General features: G+C 40.9%; 1 long non-coding RNA gene across 1 annotated transcript; it reads right to left on the bottom strand.

The window, feature by feature from the left end:
* Positions 1 to 310: 310 nt before the first annotated feature.
* On the bottom strand, positions 311 to 5,692 carry LOC122191295. The gene is made up of 4 exons (XR_006182345.1): positions 5,673 to 5,692; positions 5,334 to 5,398; positions 4,982 to 5,198; positions 311 to 403 (listed from the first exon to the last, which is right to left on the bottom strand). It is a non-coding gene; the product is annotated as an uncharacterized LOC122191295 (long non-coding RNA).
* Between the last annotated feature and the right edge of the window lie 2,525 nt (positions 5,693 to 8,217).

Raw genomic sequence — 8,217 nt, 5'->3', positions numbered from 1 at the left:
TCCTATGAGGACCTGGCACTGACCTTGAAGTGATAATCAGTGATACAATTGCAGTGCACCCATTCTGTGCAATAAGCTGTCTTCCATCAACTCAAACTGGTTGTTGAGTGCATAACTGAGTTTGGCAATGCTGTCATCTGGCAAGGGTACTGTCGTCATCAGATAGGGTGGATCAGATCTGATCTGACAGGGGTTGGAGAATGTACCCTCTTGAATCATTCTAAACATTAATCTGTTTATTCAGCTGAGGAACAGACTGCAGGATGAAATCCTTTAGATAGGGAACTCCCAGAACTCTTGAATGCATGTGAATTACCAAGAATGCCCAAGAGGGCAGATGAACCAAGGGACAAGGGATAAAAGCTGGTCCATGAAGATGTTTGTCCTTGAAATTCAATTGAAGCTGGAAGAAAAAAAAAAAACAAACAAGAAAACTTATGTGCGTGCATGTTCTTGTTTTTCACATTTAGGGTATCATCTATTAACTGTGTTCCCGAGGGCTTAATACCCAAGGTTTTGCTTATCCTCTACAACTCTGAAAAACTGAAGCACTGGACCTCAGGAACAAGTAGTTTTTCTGCGGATCTTAGCCCTCAGGAAATAGCGCGAGTGAAGATCTGCTCCTCAGGAATTTGTTCAGTTTGCTCTGAGACAGATAAAGTATCTGGACTCTTGCTTATCCCCTGAAGGCTGAAGACACGTAGTGATTCAGTATTGCAGCTGACTCGATCTCTTGTGTGACTGACAAGGTGCAGTGCACCAGATGTTGCAACAGCTCTGGACATGGTGAGACTGATGTGCGCACCAGATATGCTCAACTTCAAACAATTACATGTAGTTTTGGCCTCCTCTGAGGGGTGAGATTCTTGTCATCACAGGAAATTCTGTCCCAAGGGGCTAAGTCTCATATAACACTTGTAACTCTTGGAGAGAGTGAGGGAACACATTCATGTGCATAAATGAAAGAGCACACCTTTATTTTAGCAAGGGTTTCCAGGATAAATAGACTCTGAACAGCTACTAGGTAGTGAGCTAGATTTTGCCTTTCAGAGAAGAGGGGATAAGAAAACAGTGAGAGAGGCTCTGTGCTGTGAGCAATGCATTGATGAATCCATGTAGTAGCTCAGTGAAAGTGACAGGAACCACTGGTTGGACAGCAGCCCGTCATAGTCATGAATGTACAGATTTCTGTCGAATAAATAAGAAAGAAAGGAGGATGTAAAACTAGACTGTGATATATTTGCAGACTTTCAAAAAACACTGTATTTAGTGTGAGATTTTAGTGAAGACTATTAAGCCACTTTAGGGAATTGTATGCCAATAAAATGGGCAAGCAAGGGACACATAAGGCACATTAAAATGGGAATTTTTGAATTGAAGTGCAGTAACACTTGGAATTAGAGTGCTGTCTCAAACGTTTCATGCAATGACATGCAGAGCAGTGCAGGACAATGAGGGAACCAAAAGAAGCCTTCAATTAGTCTTAGGTGCAGAATATGGTGTAGAACTGTGCAGCTTTTCAAATCTGTGGACATTAAGGAAACTTGGAAAAAGGACAGCTAAAGTTTGAGCAATAATCCCTGGAAAGTTAGGGTAGTAGCTGACCTTGGAACTGTTTGGATTTCTTTGCTATTATGTCATAAATGTCAGAAAAGAGTATTTTTATGTGAACAGTCTGAGCAGATAGTTTGTAGGCAGATAGCTTGCCGTAGCAAAGTGGCCCTGCAGAACTTGAAGCAGACAGAAAACATGATAAATCATATACTACAATAGTGTACCAGCAAAGGCTGGAAAAAAGAAAAAGAAACCATCAGCTGAATCTGGTTTTAAAGTACAGGTTTAGAGATAAATTTTAGATTTCAGCTACCAAAGCTCTCACAAGTTATAGATTATTACCTGCCTTGTACAGTACTTTTGATCCATACCAACATTTAACTTATGTTACAAAAGAAAACTATGATACTCTCAAAAAGTGAGCGAGAAGATTTCAGAAATGATTACCTATAAGAAAACTACAAAATTCAAAGACATTAAGATGTTTCCTTCGAAGGAGGAAGTAGCCTAATATCACACTATTCTTCAGCCTCCTTCATCGTCCTAGTTAAAAAAACCAAACAGTGACACTAAATTTGTTGCAGTTACTCAGTGATTTGCCTTCACATAAACAACTGCATAAGATGCAGACAGCATAAAGAGCATTGGCACAGGACAGGCGATGCTTCTGCTAAAGGAAAGGAGCCGTGTACGAGCTGTCCTTGCACAGCCATATCTTATAGAATCATCAATGGATCATACTTCTGTTTTGTTTTGATTAGTTTTTAATGTATGCAAGCCTTTGCTTGAGGCAGAAGTAAGTAATCAATACTTGCTGTCAGCAGCCTGCTACCTTACAAAATAATTGGAAGTATGTCCAGGAAGGAACCAAGAGTAATAAAGTTCTTGACCAGATCACATATGGAGGTGGTTTTGAACCCTAAGTTATTCAGTGAGTTTAAGAGAACCAAGGGATCAACTGACTCTAGCCCTCTGGCATCCCATGGGATGGGGGAAAGATCAGCAAGGTCAAGTACCACACCTCTGGGACCATACATATCCCTTTCTTCACACAGGTTACAGGGATCTTCTGATTATTTCCTCCCTGATAGGAAAAGCAGGGATTTTCACCCTCTTTGTAACTAAAGTAGTCAGTGCCCAACAAACACTTGACTTGGCTCAGTCACTAGAAGCAAGCTATGCAGCCCAAACTGCTAACAGTTCAGGCCAAAACAGGTCCTGGATTGGCGGGAGGTAAGTTGACTCGATAGAGCCTGATCAATAAGAATTAATGTCCTCCCTTGAGTGCACTCCTCAAGGTCCTTTCCGTAGTTGGAAAAGATTTTCTCCAGACAAATAAATAGTCTCTGAAATAAAAGCACGTGGTGTTCCCAGATCAACACTGCAGCCTACTGGCCATTACACTCCAATAAATTTACAAAGTCCAGAAAAATTCACTGACTTTGGAAGGAGCCAGATCAGGGCCCCACAGACATAGTTGGATTATATACAACATGTCCTTACCAGCAGAGTCATAATACCCACTGAGGGTGGCTTAAATACATTTGACTTGTTGTGGCAGATCCAATATATCTTCATAGAGAATTTGCAGTTACTATAGCAAAATAAGTCATTTAAGCTGCCTTACTTATATCTTGGAATTTCCTTTGATTTATTCATGGTTGGAGGATTTGCAATTCAGACTTTTGGCAGCTTGTCAACAGTTACGTTGTTGAAGAGAGAGATGCATTCCACAACATTTAAATGGGCTGAAAGCATCTTGTCGGATGTGTTTCTAGCATCTGACCAAACTCCTTAACAAAATTTTCTTGCAATTTTCCACTTTCTAGACTCTACTGTTATTTTCATTTTTCAATTTTTTTTCTTATAGCTTGGATTTTTAAAAAAACTTAACTTATGTAAACTATGGATACCAGAGTGCATGTAGGGAGTTCTTGAAAAATAATAATTCTTAGAACACATGGAAAATACTTAGAATACAACTAAGATAAATTACTCTGTGATATGCTCATTCATTATCCTCTATTGTGTCCTAGGTTCAGTATGGCTTTTTATAAGTAAAATATTGCCTTTCTTGTAATCCTTCTGTAGGGTATTTATCAAATATTTGCATAATCATAGCAATAGATGTTATTGTCAATGGAAATGATTGCTTTCCTGAAATTTGGCTCAAGTTTCATCCTGACCAGAAAACATACATCAAATTGTTTCAGCAGTGCAGTTATATTTATATCTTTTTTTCCCCCAACCCTGCATTAATTTATCATTGCTGTCTTGATTTTATTATATTACCCACAATTAATTCCTGTGTAAATCAGAATGTAAACATGTCTCTGCTACTTTAGTTGTTTCTTGAAATATAACTTCACCATGATTTGGTTTTGGAAGAAAAATAAAATAACCTAATGACAATATTTTAAAGGATCTGGAGTTTCTAGCTCTGTACTAGGGAATTGTGAAGGAACTCAGTCAGAAGAGCATCCTAAATCCCTGAAAAGTCACTTTCAAAAAGCATGTTTTTCCCAAACAAGGGTAGCCCTGATCCAGTCAAGCACATAACTGTATTTAACTCTAAGCTCCTGTTCAAGTGTCTCACTGAGCTAGCTACTTCATCAGCTGAAGGGTACAGGAAGGAGCTGAGGGAGTATCAGGCACTGTTTTTGAAGAAAGAGGGTTTAATTCAGTGTGGTGGTGGAGGAGAGCTGTGGGAGGAATTTGAACTGGTTTCAGCTTCCCAGGGTAAAAAAAAAGAGGAAAGAGACGTGAAATTTCACTGCTCCCTTCCCCTCATAAGGGAAGAAAGCAACCAGTTGCTCAAGCGGTCATCTTGCTGGCCAACATCACACTCTGCTCTGGGCCTGGCAAGCCCCTTTTCCCCTTCTCCCGTGTCAAGCATAGCTGTAGTTGATCCACGTCATTTATGTGTAACATATTTTCTTTTCATTAGTGCATCTGTTTACTAAAAGGTTGTGGGTTTTTTGTTTTTTTTTTTTTCCTAGTATAGACACAAGGGCATTGTAATAGGGAGGCAACCTTTAGCCTTCAAAAATGCACGGAGGCAAAATAGGTATTGGTATCACTGGAAATCATCCTGTAATTACAATCCAAGACACTTGTTATGATTGGGCTTTGGCTTGCAGGAGCTAGCATAACCCTCAGGCTAAAAGATAAAGGTCTGCTGACGTTAAATTAGGGTTATGAATTAATGCAATTAATGACTTTTAATGATAACCTTTCAGAGGTGGCTTGGTGTTGTTGGCTGTTCTGACTGGATTCGCTACTTGGGCCTGAGGGAGCAGGGCTTGCGCCATCAGGGAAAGTAAGTGGAAATGGGGGTGCCCTCTGTTTTCTAGAAAATCCCCATCTCCTGTGTGTGGCTGCTGCCAGTTTCTTCACTGCCCATGACACCAGAAAGTTCAGAACTCACCAACTTTATTTTCAGAGATGTGAGAAGAATGACTTAAGCTGGTGTTTTGTTGCTTGGCCTTAGTAAGGCATACTTCTGATTTCTGAGGATGATCTTTTCTCATCACTTTAAGAGACAGAGATGATCAGCAGCTATGAGGATGTTTCTGGGCCAAATACAGCAGCCATATTTTCTTTAAGAGTCTTCTTTAGACATGGTGCCTCCTTCTGCTCAAACTCTGCAAGGGCAAAATAAAGACACAAAGCAAAAAACACTAAAAAGGGAAAAGTATGGTAAAGCAGAAAATAGCCTCTTCTGGGTGTGCTCCAGGACACATTTAATTATTTGTCACTTTGTTTAAATTGATACGTACCTGAGGCAGTCAGCTCAAGTAGTGGCTGGATGTCTTCCTTTGCAAATCAAGAACAACCTTTGTGGCTGCAGTAGCGGAGGAAGGAAAAGCATAGCCCAGGCTAAAGTGGTGGATGAAAAAACCCTCAGACATCCTCACTGCACTGATTAGTATCTTGAGTCATTGCCTTTGGGGGAGGTGAGAGTTTCCTCAGTACAGATGAGTTAGATGAGTTCCTTTAATGAGGTTAGATACAAGAGGCATTGTGCAGTATGATGGTATTCCCTGGGAAAAAAAAAGAAAAAGAAAAAGAAAAAAAAAAAAAAACAGAAAAAAAAAACCCAGAGAAAGCTATCTTACTTTCACTGCTGAGGGTAGAGGTCTCACCAGAGGTCATCAGTATCCAAACAATGGACTTTGAGAGCTGCCAAAGCTGCTCTACATACCCATCCAAAGGCAGCTGGAAGTGGCAACTGGTGATGGGCAGAGTGGTAACACCGTATGGCTGCTCCATGCCCACAGATCTGCCTCAGGCAGAGGGTCTGTCACCACAGAGGGTTCCCATCCTGCCCGTCACAGGCTCTCCCTGTCCCAGCTGCCAGGCAGCCGCCGGCAGTAGCACAGCAAAGGCCGATGCACGGGCGGTAACATTAATGCAATGTGAAACCTCCCCCAGACAGCCGGGTGTGGGGGTGGAGGGGAATGAGGACACGGGTGAAAAACGGAAAGAAATTGCGCTGTCTCTTTATCTCCTTTCAACAGACGTTTGTTACACAATGTGCATGTTTCTGCTGCTTTATACAGCATACGTTAGGTTTTCCTGCTTCCTGTGTGCACTGTCAGGATGCAGCATGAAGACAAAGCATGAGTCTGCTGTTCTTGAGGAGTTAAACTCACTGAAGGTCTGACCTGCATGGACCTCATGACTCCTAATCTCTGTCCTGTGGCTACTGTGAAAACCCCTAAATCTGGCTGTTCCTGTTTGGAAGCAGCTGGTGCACTGGTTCAGTCCCAGTGGGCTTTATGAGTTTCAACACACAATAGTCTGCGGGTTGTTCTGAATAACACAATATCTGAGCTCAGAAAGCAAAGCTGTTGCCTTTGCAGTTAGACCTGCTGAGCACCTTCAGCTACCAACTAGGCAAGCAGGTTGTAAAGCACTTCACGTGGCCCATGAGAAGGGCTGACCCCTCACTGAAATTGCCATTTGTCAGTCTGCTGCACTAGAAATCTGTTATCTTTTCTTAAACATTCAGCAAAAATAATGGAGGATAGGGTAACCTGGTAAAAATGAGGCTATTTTTTTTTTATCCGTTTTTTCTTTAATTCTGTCCCAGGAACTTGTAGTTCTCTCTCAATAATTGTTCTGATATGGAATTGAGTTTAAGAGCTTGAGATTTTTTTTTCCATTACCATCTTTTCCTTCTTGAAAGTGCCAGACAGAATTTTGCACAAAAGGCATATTAATACACAGAGAGCTGCTATAGTGATAATAACAACATAAGTTGCAGCCGGCTCTGATCTGCAGGGAAGCAGTGATCTGGTCACCAGTATCTTGTCTAACCCAAACGAAACGGCTCTTGGGAGCCCTGCTCCTGCTTGAGAGACAGCCTGAACTGTTGGCAGTATCTTGGTGGTGGCAGTCTTGGGTAAAGCTGCCAGGTGGCTTAGCCAAAGAGCTGAGACCCAAATTTAATTCTGGGAACTCAGAGTAAAATGTTTGGATTTGGGGTTCCTGGTAGATGTAAAGTCAGGTGAAGTTCAAAGCTACAATAAAGGTTTTGACAATGTGAGGGAAGTTGGTCTGAGGATACCAAGTATGGAGGCACCTCAGCTTCCAGTAAGAAAACACCCCTAAGCTATCTTATCTTTTCTTTGGTGAGGTGAACATTTCTTTGGTTCCTTTAATACATTTATCGCCCCTACCTTTCAAGATAACAGCTATGAATGCCTTCTTTGTTATAAGCAGCACACTGCCCTGTGTGTGTGGGAGGTGGGTGTTACAATAGGCATTATATAGCAGTATTCTGGTATTTTAATAAATGAGCTTCTGCTGGAGGTGACATTACTTGAGTGTAAAACCAGGCAGATATGTCTCCTTAGCAAGACACAGTGTATTCTGTGGGGGTGTGAAGTAATTTTCTTTGAATAATTGAATTAAGTAATTATGTGTTATAGAAATATATAAGGCTCCAACTGCCCGTAGTATCTGTGTACCATTCACAGAAATTTAATTAATGCAATACTTTTTTTTTCTGATTACACGAACACTCTTTTCTGAATATGACAAACAACCTTCCTTTCTGGTTGTTGTTTTTTTTTTGTTTTGTTTTGTTTTTTTAGTAACCACTGAAGAAAACTACTTCTGAAACACCCATGAGATGTGAAGAACAACTGGTGGTCTCCTACAGGGAACAATCTGCCACCAGAAGAGCTATGCATTTAAGTGATTGTTTTGGCTCTGTTGCCCATTCATGCCCGCATTCTGACACACACAAAAACAGTAAAATAAAAAATTAAAACAAAAAATGTTTCTTGGGAAAGCAAATCCTAAGGACATTGAATGTGTTCAAAAGACATTCATTTGGGTACTTGGAGACGAAGGAAATAAATGCTAGATTCGCAAAAGCTGATGTTGGAGGATACATTACACAGTAGCCTGGAACACGCATCAGGATTGGAGAACTAGTTCAGTTTCCATCTCTCTGAAGAAATGTGTGCATGAGCAACACAGGACAACATTCTTTGTAATCCCTTGTAAGGTGGCTGTGTCTGCTCATGGTTTGGATTGTAGTTCCTTGGTTTCTTCCAATGAGATGTCCACTTTGTGTACAGCATTTTACTTTCACATAGTTTAGGAACCAAACATCCACTTCCCTGCTGCATGGGTCATTTTCATACTTCA

Source organism: Lagopus leucura, unplaced genomic scaffold, assembly GCF_019238085.1.
Source record: "Lagopus leucura isolate 7727_CA_CO unplaced genomic scaffold, USGS_WTPT01 Super-Scaffold_73, whole genome shotgun sequence".
Lineage (NCBI taxonomy): Eukaryota > Metazoa > Chordata > Aves > Galliformes > Phasianidae > Lagopus > Lagopus leucura.
This window is presented reverse-complemented; position numbering and strand designations above follow the sequence as displayed.